Source organism: Scyliorhinus canicula, chromosome 15 (assembly GCF_902713615.1).
Source record: "Scyliorhinus canicula chromosome 15, sScyCan1.1, whole genome shotgun sequence".
NCBI lineage: Eukaryota > Metazoa > Chordata > Chondrichthyes > Carcharhiniformes > Scyliorhinidae > Scyliorhinus > Scyliorhinus canicula.
Genome location: NC_052160.1, coordinates 112596948 through 112621212, shown reverse-complemented (window position 1 = coordinate 112621212; position 24265 = coordinate 112596948). Strand labels below are relative to the sequence as shown.

Below are 24265 nucleotides of genomic sequence, written 5' to 3'. Positions count from 1 at the left end.
AGGTTCATAAGGAGGAGATGTTATCAATTCTGGAAAGTGTGAAAATAGATAAGTCCCCTGGGCCAGATGGGATTTATCCGAGGATTCTCTGGGAAACTAGGGCGGAGATTGCAGAGCCTTTGGCTTTGATCTTTGTGTCGTCATTGTCGACAGGAATAGTGGCAGAAGACTGGCGGATAGCAAATGTTGTCCCCTTGTTCAAGAAGGGGAGTAGAGACAACCCCAGTAACTATAGACCAGTGAGCCTTACTTCTGTTGTGGGCAAAGTCTTGGAAAGTATTAAAAGAAATAGGACTAATAATCATATATAAAGGAATAGTTTGATTAGGGATAGTCAACACAGTTTTGTGAAGGGTAGGTCGTGCCTCACAAACCTTATTGAGTTCTTTGAGAAGGTGACCAAACAGGTGGAGGAGGGTAAAGCAGTTGATGTGGTGTATATGGATTTCAGTAAAGCGTTTGATAAGGTTCCCCATGGTAGACTATTGCAGAAAATACGGAAGCATGGGATTGAGGGTGATTTAGCGTTTTGGATCAGAAATTGGCTCGCTGTAAGAAGACAGGTGGTTGATGGGAAATGTTCAGTCTGGAGTTCAGTTATTAGTGGTGTACCACAAGGATCTGTTTTGGGACCATTGCTGTTTCTTATTTTTATAAATGACTTGGAGGAGGGTGTAGAAGGATGGGTGAGTAAATTTGCGGATAACACTAAAGTCGGTGGAGTTGTGGACAGTGCGGAAGGATGTTGCAGGTTACAGAGGGACATAGATAAGCTGCAGAGCTGGGCTAAGAAGTGGCAAATGGAGTTTAATGCAGAAAAGTGTGAGGTGATTCATTTTGGAAGGATAACAGGAATACAGAGCACTGGGCTAATGGTAAGATTCTTGGTAGTGTGGATGAGCAGAGAGATCTTGGTGTCCATGTAAATAAATTCCTGAAAGTTGCCACCCAGGTTCTTAGGGTTGTTAAGAAGGCGTACAGTGTGTTAGCTTTCATTGGTAGAGGGATTGAGTTTCGGAGCCATGAGGTCATGTTGCAGCTGTACAAAACTCTGGTGCGGCCGCTTTTGGAGTATTACATGCAGTTCTGGTCGCCACATTATAGGAAGGATGTGGAAGCATTGGAAAGGGTGCAGAGGAGATTTACGAGGATGTTGCCTGGTATGGAGGGCAGATCTTATGAGGAAAGGCTGAGGGACTTGAGGCTGTTTTCGTTAGAGAGAAGAAGGTTGAGAGGTGTCTTAATAGAGGCATACAAGATGATCAGAGGATTAAATAGGGTGGACAGTGAGAGCCTTTTTCCTCGGATGGTGATGGCTAGCACGAGGAGACATAGCTTTAAATTGAGGGGCGATAGATATAGAACAGATGTCAGAGGTAGCTTCTTTATTCAGAGAGTAGTAAGGGCGTGGAGTGCCCTGCCTGCAACAGTAGTGGACCCACCAATATTAAGGGCATTTAAATGGTCATTGGATAAACATATGGATGATAATGGAATAGTGTAGATGGGCTTTACAGTGGTTTCACAGGTCGGGGCCTGTACTGCGCTGTAATGTTCTATTGTCTATTGTCTATTCTTTGTTTGACAAAAAAAAGCAATTGAGCAGAGCTTTCCACACTGAGGCTGATAATTGTTATTATTTTACACGGCAACCCATAGCTTCAAACTGAAGGAATATTTAGTGAGGGTGACGATTATTTAAGTACTGAAGATGGGTGCAGCCAAATTAGGCAGGAATTCAGGAGCTGCATTAAGTCATCAGTTGTTACAAGCCGTTCATTTACTTTGTTTGATCCAAAATAAACATGTGCCAACAAACACAATAATGATCTAAGTGCGTGTATATTAAGAAATGGAGACGGCTGTCACCCTTGCAATGAAAATGAAATGAGCTTTATCCAACTGAAGAAAACATAGTGAACAAGGAACACAAGAAGAGTGAACTGCAATGTTAGTCATCAACTCTTCTTGTTTACATCACAATCCAAAAATGCATCTGTTGCTGAGGATGGCCCGTTCAACTCCACAATGTTAATGTCTGTATTGCATAAGAAAAATGTAATCGTGTCACATGCTAGTAGAGGGTTGAGTGTCAACATGTGTGGTACATTTTGACAGTCCTCTTAAGAAGATGTTAATAGCCCCGGTGCAATGATGGGATTTATATTAAGCTTTGTGATATACCTGTTTAGCTGTGCCTCCCCATGTACAGATTTATCATGTTGCACCAAGATAACTGATAGGTTTCACATTCACCACATGGACTGCAGTGGTTCAAGAACACGCACATCCTCCCCGTGTGTGCGTGGGTTTCCTCCGGGTGCTCCGGTTTCCTCCCACAGTCCAAAGATGTGCAGGTTAGGTGGATTGGCCATGATAAATTGCCCTTAGTGTCCAAAATTTCCCTTAGTGTTGGGTGGGGTTACTGGGTTATTGGGATAGGGTGGAGGTGTTGACCTTGGGTAGGGTGCTCTTTCCAAGAGCCGGTGCAGACTCGATGGGCCGAATGGCTTCCTTCTGCACTGTAAATTCTATGGTTTATGAAGAAGCGGCTCACCACCACATTCTCAAAGGCAATTTGGGATGAGCATTGAATCACCCATGCAGACCTGCACATTTACTAAAGTTCCATTCAATGCTATTCGGACCAGGATGCCCTGCAAATTTCTACCAGACATCCTTGTGAGTTGTTGGGTGCACACAGCTGCCACTGTGTGTTGGTGGTGGAGGGAGTGGATGTTGAAGGTGGTGGATGGGGTGCCAATGAAGTCGTAGATGGTGTTGAACTTCTTCAGCATTTCTGGAGCTGCACTCATCCAGGCAAGTGGAAAGTGTTCCATCACACCCCTGATTGATATCTTCTCGGCAATGCTTAGGCTTTGAAGAGTCAGCAGGTGAGTTAGTAGCCACAGAAATCCCAACTTCTGACCGGCTGTTTCATCCAATGTTCTTATACTCAATCCTTTATGCAGGAGAAGATAGCACACAACCGGAGAAAGAGAGAGAGAAAACAAGAGGTGGAATGCCTAAGCTCGGGTCTCTCACATAGTTTGAGCAGCAGGCTGTAGGGCTGACTGGAGAGGACAGAGACTGTACCTGTGGTGACATTGAGGTTAGCCTCTTCCAGCCATCTTTTGAGGAAGCATCCATAATCCAGACAACCTCGGAACACCAAGGTGATTGATGAATGCAAGTTTGAGTTAGCCCAGGCAGTTACTCATTCTCTTGTCTCTCCATTCTGGGTGGCAGCAGGAAGAGGTTGAAGCCAGTCCCCACTCCTGAAGTCAGGCCCAGCTCACAGGAGACCTTGGAAGAAAATGATTTTTCTCCTGCAGAGCCATCACAGCATTCACCAGTACCCCCTCCAAGCCCAGAGCCACACAGCTCAGTGACTCTTGGATCTATTTCGGCTCAGGCTCACGTTGGTGGTCACCACAAAGACATGTGCCCACGGCAGGAGGAGGCAGTGCCAGCCAAGGTCTCTGGCTCTCAGAAGATTGCTGGAGAAAGAGGCCCCTGCTAAGTCTGAATCAAATGACGAGTGTCTGGGAGTTGTCATAGAAAAGATGCTGGCGTATCAAAGAGATGCAGTGGAACATGAGGCAAAAGCGTTAGAGACCCACAGTAGAGTGATACAGGGGTGCATCCGGGTTCTCTCTGATATTGTGCCTCTGACATGCGAGTGCATGGTGATCTCCATGGGGAGGATGGCATACACTATGGAGACCCTGGTCCAACAGAATGCAGACTTCCTGCCGGATATGCACTCTGTCCTGAACTCCATTGCTCTAGCCACGGGTAATATTGTGCAATTGCTGATGAGAGCGGAATGGGACACCTTAAGCTCCATCAAGGTACCCTTTCTTAAGGAGCCGGGGTGGCTCTTGGACACCTAAAAGGAGGAGGAGCATCAGGCAGACATCTCTGAGGCTTTCAGGACACTCCAAGGGCATCCATGTGTTCTGAGTCCCCTCTGGCCATGACCCCATCAGTTCCAGCCTTTGAGACCACTGAGGGTGCACCAGATCTAGAGGGGAATATCCAATGAATGCTGGAACTCACCAGAACAGGCCTCCAGAGGGTACCCGCCAAAGTCATTAGAGTCAAGAGGACATAATTTAGGGGCAGCACGGTAGCACAAATGGATAGCACTGTGGCTTCACAGCGCCGGGGTCCCAGGTTTGATCCCCCACTGGTTCACTGTCTGTGCGGAGTCTGCACGTTCTCCCCGTGTCTGCGTGGGTTTCCTCCTGGTGCGCCGGTTTCCTCCCACAGTCCAAAGAAGTGCAGGTTAGGTAGATTGGCCATGATAAATTGCCCTTAGTGACCAAAAAGGTTAGGAGGGATTATTGGATTATGGGGATAGGGTGGAAGTGAGGGCTTAAGTGGGTCGGTGCAGACTCGATGGGCCGAATGGCCTTCTTCTGCACTGTATGTTCTATGTTCTATCATGGTCATCAGGGTGCCTCCCCTCTGTACTTGCAGGAACCCTGTATTGACAAGGGTGTGCAGCTATATCACGATGAGCGGCCAACACAGATACTGGGTTGGGAAATCGAGACTTTTCTGCATCAGAATCAGTTGTCAGTTAATAAATGTTACATGGGGTGATCCTCTTTAGCCAGGCACCCACTTGGGAAAGCTGCCTGAAGTCTGAACACTTCTTGTAGGTTGTCCAATGCTCTTTCTCCATGGTGCCCATGATGAGGACATCATCGCGATATATGGTCACCTGCAGATCCTGCAGGCTACTTTCCATTCCACGCTCGAGAAACGCTGGGGCAGATGAGACCCCAAATGGGTGGCGGCTGTATTCAAATAATCCTCTATGGGTGTTTATGGTGGCAAATTTTCTGGACCCTGGATCTAGCTCCACCAGTAACAGGTGTGGCACATGTCAAATTTCATAAAGGAACACCCTCTAGCCAGCTTTGCATACAAATCTTCCACTTGAGGCATTGATCACCAGTCCAGGTGTGAAGCTCTGTTTCCTGTGAGCTTGTAAGCCCTGCAGAGCTGGACAAATTTGTCAGGATTCATTACTGGCCATGGGTGTGGCCCACTCCACAAATCATAAAGGGCGTATAATCCCAGATCCTTCAGGCACTGTAGCTCCACATCAACCTTGGCAAGCAACGCTTAGGGGATAGGTCTCACCCTAAAGTACTGGAGTTGAGCATCTGAATCCACATAGATACGGGCCTTAGCCCCTTTTATCCTGCCCAGACCCTCCTGGAACACCAGGGTATTTGCCCAGTATGTCAGACAGGTTCTCAGTGCTCTTCTGAAAAACATGTCACGCCTCAACAAAATGGGCACCAGTCCCTGTACCGCAACCCAAGGAAGTGGGACTTACTGTTTTCCATATGTTACCAGAGTTATAGTGGTCCCCATGATGCTCAATGGTTTACCGATGTAGGACACTAACCTTGCCTTGGTATTGTGCAACGTTAGCAGCATATTTCCTGCACAAAGTCGTTGAACGTCTGATGGTCCAGGATGGAGACAGCAGCTCCAGTGTCTATTTCCATCACTACAGGGTGACCATTTACTTGCAACGTGACTCGGATCTTCAGGGCCGTGATGCAGTTCAGCTTCAACAAGCAGTCCTTCTCATCCGGAGGGTGTGGAGGGGGGCGGGGGGGGGGGGGGGGGGGGGGGTGCATGTGCAAGGCCCCGACTTGTAGTGATCTTGGCGGCTACTTTAAACTGCGTTCTCTACGCCAAATCTGGCGGTTCTAGCCATCCCATGTCCTCCAAGTACACATTTGGCAATATGGCCAGATCACCCCTTCGTCCTGGAGGGAGGTATCTCGCAGGTCAGGAGTGGCTCCCGAGCACTTTGCCCGGCTGTGTAATTGCCTCTGGGGTTGCCCTTTAGGAGGTGATCTGGCCTGGCTAGCATTGCCCATGACACAGCAGGAGTTCAAACAGAGGGTGGGAAAAACTATGGATGCTACAGTCCATGGACTCCTATAGCTCTTGACCCCGTTCTCTGCATGCTCACGGGATAGTGACAGCTCAATGGCCTGTTTTAAATCTAAGGTGGGCTCCCTCTGTGTGGCCGTGTTGTTTATTCCACAAACCAGCTTACCCCTCACTTTTTCCGAGAGGGTCTGCTCGAATTCGCAATGCTCTGCCTGTTGCCGAAGGCCAATGACCGATTCACCTGGAGACCTCATCGTCATGTTAAACCTACACTGTTGCGTGATAATGGATATGTTCGGCTACCAACGTGACCAGCTTGTCAAATGATTTAGAGTCTGGTGCAGCCGGGTAAGTAAGACTGTTTATAATTCCAAAATTCGGGGCCCTGCAGGTGGTCAAGTGGATGACTTTCTGACGGTCTTCCCCCAAAATATGTTATCCTGGAAGAAGTACCTCATGCTCAGCATACTGGCACCAGTCTTCCAGGCCTGCATCAAAGGCTTCTAGCTTACCTCACAGTGGCATCTCAAACTTTCTGTCCACATGTTCTGGGATAGTAATCATCTGGTGCAGCTGGGCGGTTCCAAAAGCGAGCCCAGAGTGTCCTTTGTCCTCATTGCAGTTTAGTAACAATTAGTGTAGTAACAATTTAGGAAGCCAGCGGTAGTGGAACAAGGATTTATTTTGAACTGTGTACAATACTCTGCCCACGGCAGTAACTCTCTCCCAATCCGGTTCCTGATCGGACATCCAACAGCTCTGAGCCCTGCTTGGGCCGGCTTTTCTATGTAGGTCTGGCGAGCTCCAGCTAGGTGGACTTCCCCTACCTGGGAAGCTCGTATTCCACGAGTCCCATGGGAAGATCGACAATGGTTTCCCGGTGGTCCTCCGTGGGGGTTATGACAATGCCCAAACCGCTTTCTGACATGTATTCGGAGCTGGTATCAGAAATTCAAGCCCAAAGCTCCCACATCAGCAAGTTTTTATTTAACATGTTCCTGGACATCCTGCAACCTGTCAAGTTTGTTGAGTCCAAGTTTGCCCACAGAAAGGGCCTCCCAAAAGCCAAAATCTAGCCAACTGAAAGTGCAGTTTTTTTATTTTAAGCCAAGGCGCTTGTTACATTCAGTTACCGTGTTACTAATAAGTGTAAGTCAAATTGTATTTTTAAAATCATTTAGGCAGTGATCTTTGTTAGTGGCCACTTTGCTGAAATTACACTGATTTACTAGACATTTAAATATATTTTATGAATATTCTGTATTCATTTCAAATCAATTTGTCATTCTCTTTCCATTTTAATGCCTGAGAGTCTTTAGAATGCAATTTCATAACTGACAATTGTGTTGGATACAATGAATGCTTCACAATGTTTTCTGTTGGCCCAGGGAATCAAGAATTGATTAAGGCACAAAGTGCAGCCAAGTTTCTTAATCAGCTTCAGTTCCCTTGTTCCATGTGAAGAAACAACATGCTGGAAGGCTACTTTTGACAATGAGACAAATAGTTTCCCACAATAAGACTATTAGTACCCAGTTATCCTCCACAAAGCCAAATTAACAATTGTGACAAAATGATGAATTTCAGAGTATTGAGGAGTTTTTAAAAACGTTTTTAATTATTGCCCAACCTCATTGTTGTTGGGACAATGACTTGTGTCACAGTGAATGAAGAGCTGCGGTATTCAGCTGGCTCAGGTCCTGGAATGGCGTCCCCTCCAATCCTCCCCCCCTCCCCCAACGCCACACTCCACACTCTCGACCAATTGGATCATTGTTTTTTTATATCAGTGAAAATACAGTACACCAGACTCTATTCAAAGTGCCAATAGCAGCTTTCTGAAGGACTGCTCTTTGGGTCTGTGCAGATTGGCACCTCCACCATTTCTGCAGTAGGAATGCACACAGCGACAGTTTGTGAAGGATCTACAGAGAAAGTTTTATACTGGGGACAGACATTTTTACAGATTTTGACGCTGATTCCCTGACCAGTATAATTACTTGTGCACCCACCTCCCCTGCCCCACAATACATGCAGAATCTACTTGAGCATGGAAAACCTTCACTAATCGTGCGACATGTCATTCTATTTTTTTTATTGCACTTTGCACTTGAAAGGAGAAGAAAATGCTCCCCGGGGGACTTAAGCACTGCTTGAAGGATCTCATTCAATCACAAAACTCTTGATCCTTTGGAGCAGCAGATTTGCTGGCAAGGAGAGGGACAATTTTGAAGGTAATGTTTTGCGCAAGAATACAATTCTGGCTAGTGTCGTAGAACTTTAATGACATTATTCAGTACATTTTACACTCGATTTGTTGTTCTTCCAAAGTATGTATGCAGCATTTTGAAGGCACCGGACGGCATAATGAGAACCCCCTTCTCCCTCTTCACAGACACAGTACATTCCAGAGACAGATGTCCTCAGTAGCAGACAAGTTAAGATGCAGCACATGAACAACTGTGTGTTACATACGCCTTCATTCGGTGATGTGACTGCTTTGCTCCTGTTCAAAAAAAACTTAGACAAGTTGGCAGAAAACTTCAACTTAATCCAGAGGTGCAGCAGGTAAGCGCTGCCAAATGTGTGCTGACAGAAGTCTTTTCACAGTACGGTGTGCTTTCATATAAACAAGGTGTCTTTTGCTGAGAATCTGAAAATAAAACTGAACCCATGATGACAGTATAAGAGTGGATTTTATTTTAGGTATTTAGTCTTATGTAAACATCGAATATATATTTGAACGCAGTAAGGCTCCAGTGTACATTTCTGCATGAAACGTTATGGCAATACTCTTGCAGTTTCTTAAAATAGATATGAAATTCTTGAAAATTGCCAGATAGCTGTTGAAGTTTCGCTGCAAGTACAATAGCCTTTTGTCTTTTTCAGTGACTGCTTATTATGGATGATGGGCTGGGTGCAATTTGGTTTCACAGAGCTCTAATGGAACTAGAAAAATGTCAGCAAACCTGACCTTAGGAAAGCCCTGAAGATATGTCACATCATGCATGGCTTGTGTATCAACTATGATATCAGTTGATGGTGATCATCATAAAGTAGTTACTCAAGTAACATTGCCTTGGGCCCTGCTCTCTGATCACTTGATAAAATCCATGCGCACAGTGGGGAAAGGTGAACAATGCCAAATTTTCCTTCGCCCCAGGTGAAATGCTCAGCACCTATTAGGTGCAATACAGTGCTTCCTATCATTATTCCATCTACTGACAAAAACATTTTTCTAATATTGATATTGTATGCATTTGGTGGTTAAACCTGCAACTAGGTAGTGAAGTAAGGTCAGGACATTAACTATAAGATTGCTAGTTCATCATTTTTCCTTACTGCTGGATTAAACTCCTCTGTTTTCTGATTGTTAACCCACAGGACTTGATACTTGCTTTTCACAGTATCTTCGTTGTAGTGTAAATGCGACAATAATGATTATTATTACTTGTTTCTTATATGTATATTTATGGGTGGTTTCCCATTCTGAATCCCTTCCGGCTTTCTCCCCTCTTTCCCCCACTTCTCCCCTCCCACTTCCATAGGAACTTCTTTTTGCCAGAGTTCATCTCGTATCTGGCTGTGCCTTGCCCAAGTGGCCATTCTCCATGTGAGCCTTGAGGGTCAGTATCAGCAGACTGTTCAAATGCATCCTGACATGATGTCCAAGTACAAGCTGTTCCCAGCAGGAGCCACTGGACAGTGACTAAGTGTGAGAACATTGAGCTGATGGTTTTCCCGCTAGCCTGGGCATTCTGAACTACGCTGTATCCTCCCTGACTCAGCTAAAGATAAGGTAACTTAACCCAGACAAGTGAACGCAACCGTGCATTGCTGATATGCACGGTCCACCAGAACATTGTGCTTCCTGACTGAGCCATTTAGAGGAGTGAGTTTCTACATTTTCTTTATATTCTAGTTACTCTCTTGTGGCATTCCAAATAGTGGGTCTGAGAAACTGGCTTCCTTTATCTCACCTCCCTCTATCATTCTCTTTCTTAGGCAGTCCCTCGGGATCGAGGATTACTTGTTTTCTCACTAAATTTAAGTTTCCACGCAGGTGACTGAGAAGTCCAGTGAGTACCCTAAAGTCCCTGTCACGAATGTAAAATATGTAAGCCGGCTAAAGGGGACGACTACAGTTGTTATTACGAAGATGCTTACCTGTAAATATACATGTTAATTTTTGCGTGTTTTTTTTTTCTCTCTAATGATTTGTTATTTGTTCAATATAAAATATGAAAACTCAATAAAAAACATTTTTTTAAAAAAAGTCCCTGTCACAGGTGGGCAGATGGTGGTTGAAGGGGCAGGTGGGTGGAGTGCCCGTGTTACCCTGCACTCCTTTTGCTGTTGATGCTTGGCTTCAACGTGTTCTCAGCGATGAAACTCGAGGTGTTCAGCTTCTTCCCAAATGCTGTTCTTACACTTCTCGGGCCGTCTTGGTCCAGGGATCCCCAGCTGTCGGCCGGGATGTTATACTTTTTCAAGGAGGCCTTGAGGGTGTCCTTGAAGTGTTTCTTCTGCCCTCCTGGGGCTCACTTGCTATTTTGAAGCACCGAGTAGAGCGCTTGTTTTCGGAGTCCCCTGTCAAGCATGCGGATGATGTGGCCCACCCGGCGGGGCTGATCGAGCGTGGTCAATGTTTCAATGTTATGATTATGTCTCTGCTTTTCTGCATACGTTTGGTCAAATCTTTACTTTTCTCTAAATTCTTTTCACCTCTTTCTGTTTTATCCTCTGGTATGAGATGGCATGCTCAGGAAAGTAGGCACCAATAGCTGCAGGTTGCATTTGGGTTGTGAATTGAATGGAAATTGTGGCCTAAACAGCTCTGGCCTCATCCCTTCCATCTGTTACTCATGATTTTGCCTACCCATCACACTCAACATTAATCATACCTCATCTTCTTCGAGCAACTCACTCAGCTCCTGTATTGTCATCTCTTTTGTTTTTCTGTCACTCACTGCACCTTTAAATCTCTTTCCAATCCTCTAAAAATCATTTGGTACCCTATTCCCTCCCTGCAATGTTGTGTGGCAAGTGACCAGAATGCCAGAAGCTCCCTCATTTTCCATCTATTTTCTTCCTCCATCTCTGTTACCCTACATTCCCATCTATTTTGCTAGCATTTCTGTCAGTTTTCAAAATTCAAATTAATTATTTTTCTAAAAAGACATCAAGTTAGGATGAGGAAAGACGTAATTTTGTCACCTGATATCTGTTTGAGGTGGTTGATCCATAACATTGGCTCTACAATAGGGTATCAACACAAAAATCTGTCTTTATATGTGACTGACAAAAGTTTAGGAATGAGAATATTTGTCCCATGTGCAAACCATTAGAGCATTTACCTTTTATAACTGTCAGCAAAATATAGATGAGTTAATGATTTCATGGACTTCAAGATTACACTGGTGCTTTTTCAGACAAGTAAGTTAATATTAGAATGAGGAAGTTCTCTGTCGGCAGGACCCTCCGGTCTGACGACATCATACCCACACCCACGCGTTTCCCAATGACCTGAGGTGGCCACAATTGGGAAACCCCATTGGCCGGCTGTGGGTACGGAGAATCCATCTGCCGGCGGGGGCGCGCTGCGCCAGAAAACATGGCAGGCAGACCAGAGAATCCCGCCCAGCATGTTTCTGACATTTATAAGACAGAATTATGTAATCAGTTCAATGCCACTTTTTTCTTGTTCGCTCACCAGCTGCCTTCCTTACACAGACATAAGAGATGGAATTTAATGAGGGCAGCGGAAGGGGGCTGACGTCTGCCACTGAAACTGGCACTCTGGCCGACCCAATAGCTGGGAGCTCCGAGGGAATTAATTCCCTAATCGGCAGCAGAACCCGGCTGCCTGGACTCCCAGCTCCATACACGTTCACGCTCCCCCCTCGCCCGCCATCATTGAGACCTGGCAGCCAAGCAGAGGCTGACTGCTCTTCATTACTGGCAGAACTATCTCGAGTGGTTAGTGCTGTCAAGAATACACTGCGGCTTTCACCTAAGTTCATCATTAGATCCCTGGAGAAAAGTAAGTGAAGGTGGGAAGGGGGTCACAGGGAGGGTCTCAAAGATGAGGGAGTGGTGGAAAGACCAAGGGGGTGATTTTTTGCTGGGCTCCCTTTTCCCAGTACTGGGTCCCTTGATTAGGCACGGAGTGCTTGTCGAGTCTGCTTTCTGGTGAGTCCCCTGTCTGTCATTGGTTACATGCCAACAGCTGTGGGATGAGGCCGTTTAAGTGGGCATTAATTGTCCACTTAATGGCCTCAAAAGCCACAAGCTTTCCCCACCTAGACTTACTCAGGACGGGGAAGGTGGGGAGGAGTTAGTGGGGTCCCTATCCAGCATCCTCCCGATCAAATACCCATACTCCGGCATGGAACTAGCCTCCCTGAGCGGGTGGTGGGGTTGAGGGTGGGGAGGCGGAACAGGAAGACCAGGGGCATAATTGTTGCTCATATAAACATGAGGGTTCCAAGGCCAGATTGTCTGAAAGAGAGAAAGACTGAACTCCCAGGAACAGCTGTTAATGACCAAGAAGGAACATCTGTGGTTTGCACCTTTGTGCCACCATGCGTTATGTACAGGGGTAAAAGTTGAAATCTTTCCCACTTTCTGTCTGTGTTCTCACACCTGGCACCTTCCACCCTGTGGTGAATGTAATATATAGATGTATATATGTTAATTCACACTGTCTTTGTAAATGCAGTAGCGCTATCCTACCACTAGGGGGAGTAGCGCTGGGAGCACTCAGGAACTTGTACTGGGCTCCACCCTTGGCTCCGCCCATGACTCCTCCCCCTAGTGCAGCTGTATAAATACCCTTGTCCAGAGTCAGCCTGAGTTCACTACGAGTTCATCAACGGGTAACAGGCTGGCTCTGAAGTAAGTCGATTAAAGCCGAGATTCATATCGGAAACACGTGTCTGGTGAATTGATGGTTCCATCACACCCTGACATTCAGGGCTCTGTAATCTTGTTCTGCTACCACCCTGACTTTGTTGGAAGACTGGTAATTTTACCTACTGGAGAAAGTGATCAAACATTTTCAGAAAATAGATTTTCACACAGCATTTTGACCCACCTTTGGGAAAAAGAACACAATTTCACCTAGTGTTTACAATGCGGAATCACATGCGTTTTTGAAGAACGTTATATAAATGTCGGCATAGAGTGGGATTTTCTGGCCATTCGCTGCTGGTTCCCCAGTGACGGGGTGGGTGAGTCACGCAAAACGCCTGAGACATAGGCAGGACTGTGATATCCCAGTAATGGCCAAGAGTGAGCTGCCTGCACTGCCAGAGAACACGAGTACAAAGAGAGACTTTACCCTTTCCACGGGCTTGATCATTTGTTTATTTCATTTGGTTTTTTTGGGGCTTCAAAGGAGTATAAAGGGAAACTCCTGTGACAATGGTGTTGGTTAGGAAGTCGGCAGACATTTGCAATGTTACATTCTGTAAACAAGCCTAGAGTTAAGTAAAAGATTGGCATCTGGTTTCCTCCATCACAAACTGACTTTAGGATGAATTGGCAAAGTGCATGAACATGCACTTTTTAAAAAGTTTTTAATTAAAACAAAACTCTAACTGTACACCAATGTAATGAGTAAATTGTTTCGTATAATTTTTAAAAGCCATTTTCAGTTATTTAAATTCAGACAACTCACGGCACTAATTAAAATTGTTATTTATTCAATAATTAAATTATCAGCAGTCTTAATAAAGCCACACCAGATCAATACTCTGAAAATATTTGTTTTAATGTTTTTTAAAATTGCTTTCTAAAATGCTATCCAATTGCATTAGTTCATGGAATATTTAATGTTTGGTGATATGCAATGCATATTTGAGTGGAAAGTTAGTTAAAAAAGAACACTGTTTAAAATGAGCACAATTTTAAATGAAATTTGCACTGTATCTCAGTTGTATCCCAAACAGAATCTCTTGGCTCAGTTCTTAATTGAGCTTCAGGTTTCATATATTTTGGTGAGAGAGAAATAGGAGATCCAGTTGTTTAACTAGATGGAAATTCCTTTGTGACAGAAGTGAATTTTTTTTGCCCAGTCTCCTCGCTGTCATCTGGAGAATTTGGTTTCATGCATCCGAACATACAGGACAATTGTTAATGCTTTTTGGCTCGTCAACAGCTTGTTTGGCATCAATGAAAAGCATTGCTCCTGCTTTCCTTCAAGCTCACATTGCGTTCATGATTCCCATCTTAATGGTGGCATTGAAACAGGAAGGGAGTTGGCAGAGGTCCAGGGCAAAGCAGAGCAGGAGACATTATGAAGACTGGTTCAATGGGTCCGGTGCAGTCAGCAGCATAGATATCTCAGGTAGTCTCAGTTTTTGACATTTTGGAGTGGGATGAGCAGATGCAGAAGCAGCTGCGAGGCACAAACAGTTTGCCAAGGTTGACCCACGACTGGCAACAGAGACCCCAGATTCCCTGCTCCAATATTGGACATTCCGAATTCTCCCTCAGTGTACCCGAACAGGCAGCGGAGTGTGGCGACTAGGGGATTTTCAGAGTAATTACATTGCAGTGTTAATGCAAGCCTACTTGTGACATTAATAAAGATTATTATTATTAGATTCAGTCCATAGAACATGGAACATACAGTGCAGAAAGGCCATTTGGCCCATCGAGTCTGTACCGACCCACTAAAGCCCTCACTTCCACCCTTTCCCCGTAACCGAATAACCCTCCCTAACCTTTTTTGGACACTAAGGGCAATTTATCATGGCCAATCCACCTAACCTGCATGTCTTTGGACTGTGGGAGGAAACAGGAGCACCCGGAGGAAACACACGCAGACACGGGGAGAACGTGCAGACTCCGCACAGACAGTGACCCAGCAGGGAATCGAACCTGGGATCCTGGAGCTGTGAAGCCACAGTGCTAACCACTATGCTACCGTGCTGCCCAGTTCATCATTTGGACACAGCAGGAATAGGTACACAAGAATCTTTTGAAAGATGTTGCACTCTGCAGAGCAATCGTAGTCTGTTGCCCTTTGACTACTGAGGTGTAACTTTCCATGACTTTAGGGGAAAATTACAGCTACCACCCTATGGTCAGCCACAGGATGTGTGACCATTACCTATGGCCTCTGCTTGGCATGACACCTTTTGCAGGAAGTAACCATGATATTCATATCCTCGGGGAATCCAGGTGGCAATTCTTACAATGGAATTTCTGTTTGTCTCTTCCGGTTCTGATGGAAGGTTGCCGACCGGAAATGTTCACTCTGTTTCACACACCAGTGCTGACTCCAGCTGCACAGTGTTTGCTGCTGCTGAACCCTCCTCTCCTCCCTTACACTATCCTGGGATTTACCTTCGGGTGGCTGCTAGCGAGGCAAAGAGCCCGACGTTTGTCCAATCAGAGTGGGTGAGCTGCATTGTGTACATGTGACCGGTGCTGAAGCGAGTCCAAATTAAGCAAAAGGAGAGTAAGGTTTAATTTCCGGTGGGCCTCAGGCATTCACACCATTGGTTAAGCACACAAAAATGGACCAGACCCAATTCCTACTCCATGATCTATTCATTTATCTCATTGCTGGTTGTAGTACCTTGCTGTGTGTATACTTGCTGAAATGTTTCCCTACGTTGAAGCAGAGATAAATACAAAAGTGGCTGTAAAGTATTTTGCTATATAAATATTCATTAATTAATTACTTCCTCTTTAATGCAAAACTTTCTGATATAACAGTCCTGTTCACCACGACATTGTTGTTCTGCTGGGCTATACTCTTTTTTTATAAAACAAAAATTAATAAATTAAACAAAGATAAAAGGGAGTGACAGTGCCTGAAGTGTCACTGGAACCAAAGCAAAACATCAAATGTCCTTTAAGGAAGGAAATCTACCATCCTTACCTGGTCAGGCCTTCATGTGACTCCAGATCCACAGCAATAAATGCAATAAATGCTGGCCCAACCGGTGACACCCTCATCAACTAAGAAGAATCATAGAATCCCTACAGTCCAGAAGGAGGCCATTTGGCCCTTTTGAGTCTGCATCAACCCTTTGAAAGAGCAACCTACCCAGGCCTAATTCTCCACCCATTCCCACACCCAACCTTGGGACACTAAGGGGCAACTTAACATGGCCAATCCACCTTACCTGCACATCTTGTGGGAGGAAACCAGAGCACCTGGAGGAAACCCACGCAGACACAGGAAAGAATGTGCAAACCCCACACACAGTCACACGCAGTCAGAATCGAACCTGGGTCCCTGGCGTTGTGAGGCAGCAGTGCCAACCACTGTGCCACCATGCTGAAAGAAAACTTTACGAACTGAACCAAAATGTAATTTCCGGGAGTGCTGAAGCACCCCATGCCCCATGTTCCCCAACACTTGTTAAGGTCCAGAAATGTACCGATGGACACTGTCATGGGCCACCTGCCGTGAACATAGTGGTGGTAGAGGGCAGACGAGTGGGACAGATGATGCACCTCAACCAATCGCCACCTACACCTATTGTCAGCCATCTAGGCCAGGCCCAAGAATGGGCTTACGAGGAGATCACCCTCCCTCCCCATCTAACTTTCGTATAGGGTGACCAAAGGTCAGGGCCGGGATTCTATCCTACCCGGTGGGGCGGGGGGGGGGGATCCCAGTGTAGCAGAGTGGCGCCAACCACTCCGGCGTCAGGCCTCCCCAAAGGTGCGGAATTCTCCGCCACGGCGGGGGCAGGATTTTCGCCGGTCCCGGGCGATTCTCCGACCCTGCGGGGGGTTGGAGAATTTTGCGCCAGGAGTGTCAGGCTGAAGTGCAGTGAAAGATTGAAGTGCAAGCCTTTCAAATAACTAAAAAGGGGCTACATCTTCAAGAAATCCACATAAACGTGGAACACAGGCTCCACTTTGCCACAGAAAGTACATACCGTTACTGGGTTATATATACATGCACAAATTAATAACATTTAACTTACAACTAAGAAATGTATTTCAGAGGGCAGCACGGTGGCATAGTGGTTAGCATTGCTGCCTACGGCGCTGAGGAACCGGGTTCGAATCCCGGCCCTGGATCACTATCTGTGTGGAGTTTGCATATTCTCCCCGTGCCTGCGTGGGTTTCACCCCCACAACCAAAAAGATGTGCAGGTTAGGTGGATTGGCCATGTTAAATTGCCCCTTAATTGGAAAAAAATAATTGGGTACGCTAAATTTATGAAAAAAAAAGAAATGTATTTCAAACGTACGCACCTTTTTGCTATACAGTCTTCCTGATCAATGAACCTGCCTCAGTCAGAACAGTTAATCTTGCAAACATCTCACACACTGAAAAAGTTTAGTTTTAAAGTATCAGATGTATGCAGGTTTTGCATTGTTGTAATGTATTAAGGGGTTGATCATTAACAGAGGGACCAACTAATCGGCAAGACATTCAGATCAACATCTTATACTTCAGTCATTAGATTGGTGACATTCGGGGCAGCACGGTGGCACAGTGGTTAGCATTGCTGCCTACGGCGCTGAGGACCCGGGTTCGAATCCCGGCCCTGGGTCACTGTCCGTGAGGAGTTTGCACATTCTCCCCGTGTCTGCGTGGGTTTCGCCCCCACAACCCAAAAAGATGTGCAGGATAGGTGGATTGGCCACGCTAAATTGCCCCTTAATTGGAAAAAAATAATTGGGTACTCTAAATTTATTAAAAAAAAGATTGGTGACATTCACCTTGGGTAGCGATCGTGCTGAGGCCCAAGGGCTGCGAGTGTAATATCCCACACGCAACCTACAGAGTGGGAATGCTTATCTGCCCCATACTCCTTGCAGTGTACGAGCTCACTCACTAAGGGTGGGGTATCTCCGTTAGCCAATGTTTAAAAGGTCGGCCAGTAAGTCACCGACCAGAATAGAAACCCGGTAGGGACGAATGGGTAGTGTACATATCGTTCATGTAAATAAAACTTTGTATCCTATTTTATGCAGTGTGGACTCCCATGTCCAGGAAGCAGGAATCGGGAGGCGGGACTGATCCTGCATTGCATTCCTGCCTCTGCCTCCAGCCTGCTGGGAAATGGTTTTTGTTGTGAGGTTGGGGTTTTAATAACACTAGCCTGCCTCCCAATTAGCAGCTGTGGGGATGTGGGGGGTGGGGGGAATGGTGCTAGGGCACCAGTGAAGTGGGACACTTTCTGGCCCAAATTGACAGTCATTGCTGTGGCTGTTGTCAAGGAGTGTCAGGGCAAATGGAGAGCTGGGACCCAAGACTGGGTAGAGAAAGATTGGTTCCTAAAAATCTGTTGCTACTCAGCAGTTTCTTTTTACTCAACTTTGCACTATTTTCCATCAAATAAAACTCTTTCAACGCTGCTGCCTATGTTTGCACCAGGTTGATGGTGGTCAGCTTCACACATCTTCTATTGGTGGCCCACTAACAAATAAGTCTCAGGAAGTCGGACTTTGGACCTCAATATGCCCACTAGCGAGAAGCCGAACTACACTTTCCTGCCGGCCACTCGCTCATCCTCCATCCTCGAGAAAGTCAGCAGAGTCGGAGGCAACAGACCCCTGATGCAATAATCTTTGTAATCTCGCCCGCATTCCATCCCCATTTGGAATGGGCATCCCCAATGGGCGGCACAGTGGCACAGTGGTTAGCACTTCTGCCTCACTGCGCCAGGGACCCGGGTTTGATTCTGACCTCGGGTGACTGTCTGTGTGGTGTTTACACATTCTGTCCCTGTCTGCGTGGGTTTCCTCAGGGTGCTCCGGTTTCCTCCCACAGTCCAAAGATGCACAGTTTAGGTGGATAGGCCATACTAAATTGCCCCTTAGTGTCCAAAGATTAGGTGAGGTTACGGACATAGAGTGGGGGAGTGGGCTTGGGCGGGGTGCTCTTTCAGAGGGTGCAGACCCAATGGGCCAAATGGCCTCATTCTGCACTGTAGGTATTCTATGTACATATTTGGAATGGTAAAATTAGACAGCATGTCTGAAATATAAGCTATTTTTAATACCATGTTCAGTTACATTGTATAGCCCCTCAATGACAATAAAAGCTCAGTAGACCTGAGAAAGTAAATCCAAATGGCAATTTATTTTTAGCCAAAAGAAAAGGCCACAAAGCAACATACGGCACAAAGGACCCAACCGGGACTACTGATCACGCCGGTCCCAATTCTGGCCAACGTCTAAACGGTGGTTCTAGAGCCCCCAGCTGATGGGCCTCATCCCATTAGATGGGGGCTTTGTACTCCACGAGCTCGACGGGGAGATCAATTGGGTCACCCCGTGAACCTCTTGAGGGTTATTACAATGACGTTCTTGAGAAGGCCCCTTACTACAGGACTATAATGAGCAATGCACTGCAGCTTTTGAAGCATCGATTTGTTATCTCACAGACATTCCTCAATTATGGGAGCTGGCGTTAGACTGTCGAAAAGAACAAATTGGATTCAAATTCGTTTGTGGTATTGTTTTTTAAAGGTCGGAGAATTAATTTTCTTTGGTGTTTTGAATGTTTGCTATTAACCGAATGGAGGTTGTCACACTATCTATTCACATGAAATCTAGGAAGGGTCGTCTGCATAAGAGTCACTCATGTAAATGTTGGCATGTGTCTTAGAAAAGTAAAATGTAACTGTCTCAGTTACTGAACAAAGGGATCTTGTGCTCAGGGAACACAGAAACACAGATTGTGCTGCTTATCTCGGATGATGCAGAATCCATCTGACCTTCAACTGAGATAAATGAGGATTCGGTACAAAGTTGCCCTTGTGTCATGCTGTTATATATGTTTCAGTCATGAATTCCAGTCAGAGCTGTTTATAGGAACCAAAAACACAGATTGTATTGGTCTGCGTTTTGCTGTAACATTAAAGGTGAGGCTATCAACATTTGCTGTTTTTACATTTACATAGTAAACCGGATAGCAACATCTGGAATCTGCCAAGTGCAAAGTTAAATGCAGATATCTGGAAGTAGCTGACAGTGATACTGTACCCGGTCCTCAACAGGCTGTGCTGTTGCAGCTTCAACAGGGACAATTGCTCATAATCGATGGAATGGTGTGAACCTGGCTAATTGCCCACTTGCACCACATAACAAATGGCCAAAATGAAAGTTAAACCCATTGTAGATGGCACCTCATTGAAATAGCACCAGGTTAGTGGAATGCTCCACTGACAGGTACATGAAAGGTCAATGGGCAACTGCACCCAAGGTGAATGTGAAAGCTTTTCCTTCACTGCTGAAAGGAAATTTAAGCTACTAATATCCAATAAATAGGGATATGATAAATTAAAACAAGCTTTATTACTAACACAGAATTAAAATATCTTCAACATCGCACAAAGAAACAATGCTTCCGATTACTCCTTAAACAATGTTACTCAATACAGTGAATACAATACCCTTAACTGCTATGTTGATTCCCACTCAGATAACAAGAATAAAGGGCAGCACGGTGGCGCAGTGGTTATCACTGCTGCCTCACGGCGCTGAGGACTCGGGTTCGATCCCGGCCCCGGGTCACTGTCCGTATGGAGTTTGCACATTATCCCCATGTCAACATGGGTCTCATCCCCACAACCCAAAAGATGTGCAGGGTAGGTGAAATGGCCACGTTAAATTGTCCCTTAATTGAAAAAAAAAGAATTGGATACACTAAATTTATTTTTAAAAATATCTGCTGTCAATCCATTTTATTTATCATTAGCACATAGGATTTCCTGCTACACAGAGATGTTCTTTGAGAAAGAGCTTTTTATTGACACTGCATTAAAGAAAATACCTGAATCCTGTCAGAACCATGCAGAAATTCTAGCTGTATTTCTTCAGAAGCTGCTTCTGCTCACCTTCTAATCAGACAGGTCTGAATTGCTTTGAAAGACAGCTAATATTTCTGTAGGCATATCATTAACTGAACTGCAGAGAGCAAACTGCTTGACTTCTGTTCACAGCTTCATCTAACTCACAACTGAACCTGCTTTTTCTGCGAAATGCCTGATAACTTCGCTCCACACAGTAATTACATCATCTCACCAAGCTGAAATTGAATTAATTCCACAGGGAATCCCTTTAATCCAAACAAAACTGCATTAGCCCAAGCTTTTGACGATGGTTTAATTTCACCCTGGCTCCCAAAAGCTTTGTTGTCTCTCAACCTAGGATTTCTTTGAAAATATGGTTGCAGCAGTGAAATACTAACCCTTGCTGCACCAAATATCTATACTACAATATACCTGAAATTCCTACATTCATCACAATAGGAAACCCCATTGACAGCCGAGAGAACAATATCCTGCCATCGGCCACTGGGGAGTCATTCTCCATCACTGCAGAACTCATCACGGAGAGGAAGGAACATCCCGCCGATAACATGCTAAAGAATAATTATTCCAACGACAGTTGATGCCATTTAAATAAACACTTACAAATGTTTTTTTTCTCTGTCAAGTGAACGGATGATAAAAGGTCCAATTCACTTTCTGCTAATTGTTCATTTGACATGGGAGAAACTAAAGGCTAACAATTGACTTTAGTCAATTATTTGAAAAACATACATGCCATTAAGGTGCTTACATTCTAGTATGTGCCATGTGATTTTCCAAGAATAATTAGGGTGCTTTTTAAAAAGTGTTTCTGGCTAAATCGTTACATATCTTTTTCACAAGCTTGAGTTAACAAATGAAGATAGAATCAAATCATTGATGCAAATAATTAGATTGCAGTTTCTTCAAGAGTATAATCTAAAAATAGAAATGTACCATCACAAACCACAGTAATGCAACAAGCAATGAACATCAATTACACATTTGTTGCTCTTAATCACTTTGATTGGTTTTCTTTCAGCCAAACACTTCACTATTTTGATGAAATTGAGAACTGTAAGGATGAGTGTGGACGACAATGATCAAGTATACTTTACCAAGTACATTAAGTCGTTCTGTGATCATGATGTTATGGGGATAGGGTGGAGGCATGGGCTTGAGTAGAGTGCTTTTTCCAAGGGCCGATGCAGAATCGATTGGCCAAATGGCCTCCTTTGCACTGTAAATTCTGGGCGCGATTCTCCGCTCCCCATGTCGGCTGGGAGAATCGCGAGAGGGCTGGGCGACTCACGACATGCCCCCCGGCGCCCCCCCGATTCTCCCACCCCCCGCTCGGAAGAATCGCCGCTCGCCGTTTTTCACGGCGACAGGTGATTCTCCGACTCGAATGGGCCGAGTGACATGCCGTTCCCGACAGGTTCACGACGGCGGCAACCACACCTGGTCGCTGTCGTCGTGAACATGGCGCCAAAAGCTGGTTTGTAGTTTGTGGGGGGCGGAGAGGGGAGTGAGCACCACGGCCGTGCTCGGGAGGGGACTGGCCCGCGATCGGTGCCCACCGATTGTTGGGCCGGCGTCTCAAAGGGACGAACTCTTTCCCCTCCGCCGCCCCGCAAGATCAAGCCGCCGCGTCTTGCGGGGCAGCGGAGGGGAAGACGGCAACCGCGCATGCGCAGGTTTGAGCCGTCAGCCGTCGTGAGGTCAGCTGCGCATGCGCGGGTTGGAGCCGGCCAACCTGCGCATGCGCGGCTGACGTCACTTAGGCGCTGTCGTCGCGTCATTCTCGGCGCGCCGCCTTGACGCAAGTGTCAAGGCCCGCGGCCGAGAGTTACAGAGCGCCACTCCTAGCCCCCCGGGTGGGGGTGTATAAGGTGAGAGGAGCGGCCTCCGAGGCCGTCGTGAAACTCGGCCGAGTTCACGACGGCCTTCCCGATTTATCGCGGGAGCGGAGAATTCCGCCCTCTCTGTCACCATATCCTGCAAAAGTGACTAATTGATGTTGAACGGTGTTTGGCTTAAATTGATGTTTCAGTCAATTACCTATTCAAAGCCAGGTAACAATATCATTCAGCTTTAACTTTCTACAGGGATTAATCTTTTTTTAAATAAATTTAGAGTACCCACTTATTTTGTTCATATTAAGGGGCAATTTAGCATGGCCAATCCACCTACCCTGCATATCTTTGGGTTGTGGGGATGAAACCCATGCAAACACGTGGATAATGTGCAACTCCACACGGACGGTGACCCAGAGCTGGGATTCAAACCCGGGTCCTCAGCGCCGTAGTCCCAGTGCTAACCACTGCGCCACATGCCGCCCTTACAGGAATTATTCTTATCTCCTTTCGGAAATTGAATGGTTTGGATGAAGCCCGTAGGAGGGGAAATTTAACATGAAGAGTAGAAGGCATTGGATTGCAGGCTGAATCATGTTTTTTTTCCTTGTATATTTTACAAAGTAACATTGTTAAGCTCAGGACCTAGTGCACCTAATTCTTCGAATCCATATATTTGTTAAATTAACAATCATACATTTTGAACCAAAACACATTTCGGGATTGAAATTAAGTTCTTAAAACTATTCTAGAATTGCTACCAACAGTTATGGTAACACATTAATTATTTGGCTTTCTGAGGCTTGTAACAAAGTCTCAAGTATTTGTCGATGGATTACCTTGTAAGTACAGTATCGGTTGATTGCAGCACTTGTATTCTTATCAGAAAATGTAGCTAAATTTGGATTTTGGTCAGACTTTGACCTTTCTCTGTACACAAAAATGTTCAGAGCTCGTTATGGCGACAGAAAACAAACACACGCCCTCAATATCCTGGAGGATATTGAAAATCGCATGGTGCACTTTGGCCAATTTAGGTGACCAGCATACCCATACATACCAGCATACAGCATACTCCATGAGTAGACGGAGGCCAGATGGAGAATAAAAGAGTGCACAATTTAACAGCACATGCAGCAATTCTGATTCGGCATGCTCCTTACTTTGCATGCCAAACTTTGCAACCCACGCGGCCGACCTTCCCCATCCTCACTAGCCAACCTTCGTGACCCACTACAGCTAACCTTCGCGACACACCATTTTTGTTTAACTTTAATGCGACAGGTGAGCCTGCTTGGTCCTCACAATCTCAATTGCTTTGTCATTCAATGTTACATTTCTGATAAAGAATTCAGCTTATAATTTAAGTTCTCTCTGCATCTTTTGAAAAGTATCAAGATGTTCGTCCTTGAACTTGCCATGCTTAATCTTCAAATGCCTTTGAGGTTTTGAGGATAGATAACTTTTATTTGCCTGTACTTCCCTGCATATAACATACGTGGACTTTGCATCCTAATTTGCAATGGCAAAATTAACAATGTCATACCTCAAGAAATCATCATTATCCTGCTTTGTTCCCGATTTCAGTTACTTCTAAATTGTTTGTTCACCAGAGGCTCTGGAGCTCTGCATATTGCTCACACCAGCACTGCTTTGTCCTGCCGTGGACTCTCCTGATAAGCTGTCTCCAGCAGATTCAAT

At 45.5% G+C, this 24265-nt stretch overlaps 1 protein-coding gene across 4 annotated transcripts in view; it reads left to right on the top strand.

Annotated features, from left to right (window-relative positions):
* Positions 1 to 7753: 7753 nt before the first annotated feature.
* Positions 7754 to 24265, top strand: part of inavab (innate immunity activator b) — a 99815-nt gene continuing 83303 nt past the window's right edge. For 2 of the 4 annotated variants that reach the window (XM_038820228.1, XM_038820225.1), the window contains exons 1-2: positions 7754 to 8162; positions 8324 to 8496. The gene's annotated coding sequence lies outside the window, so the exon portion shown is untranslated. Of the gene's footprint in view, positions 8163 to 8323; positions 8497 to 9476; positions 9728 to 9988; positions 10008 to 24265 lie in introns of those variants that run through there. The other 2 variants (XM_038820226.1, XM_038820231.1) reach the window with 2 other exon arrangements.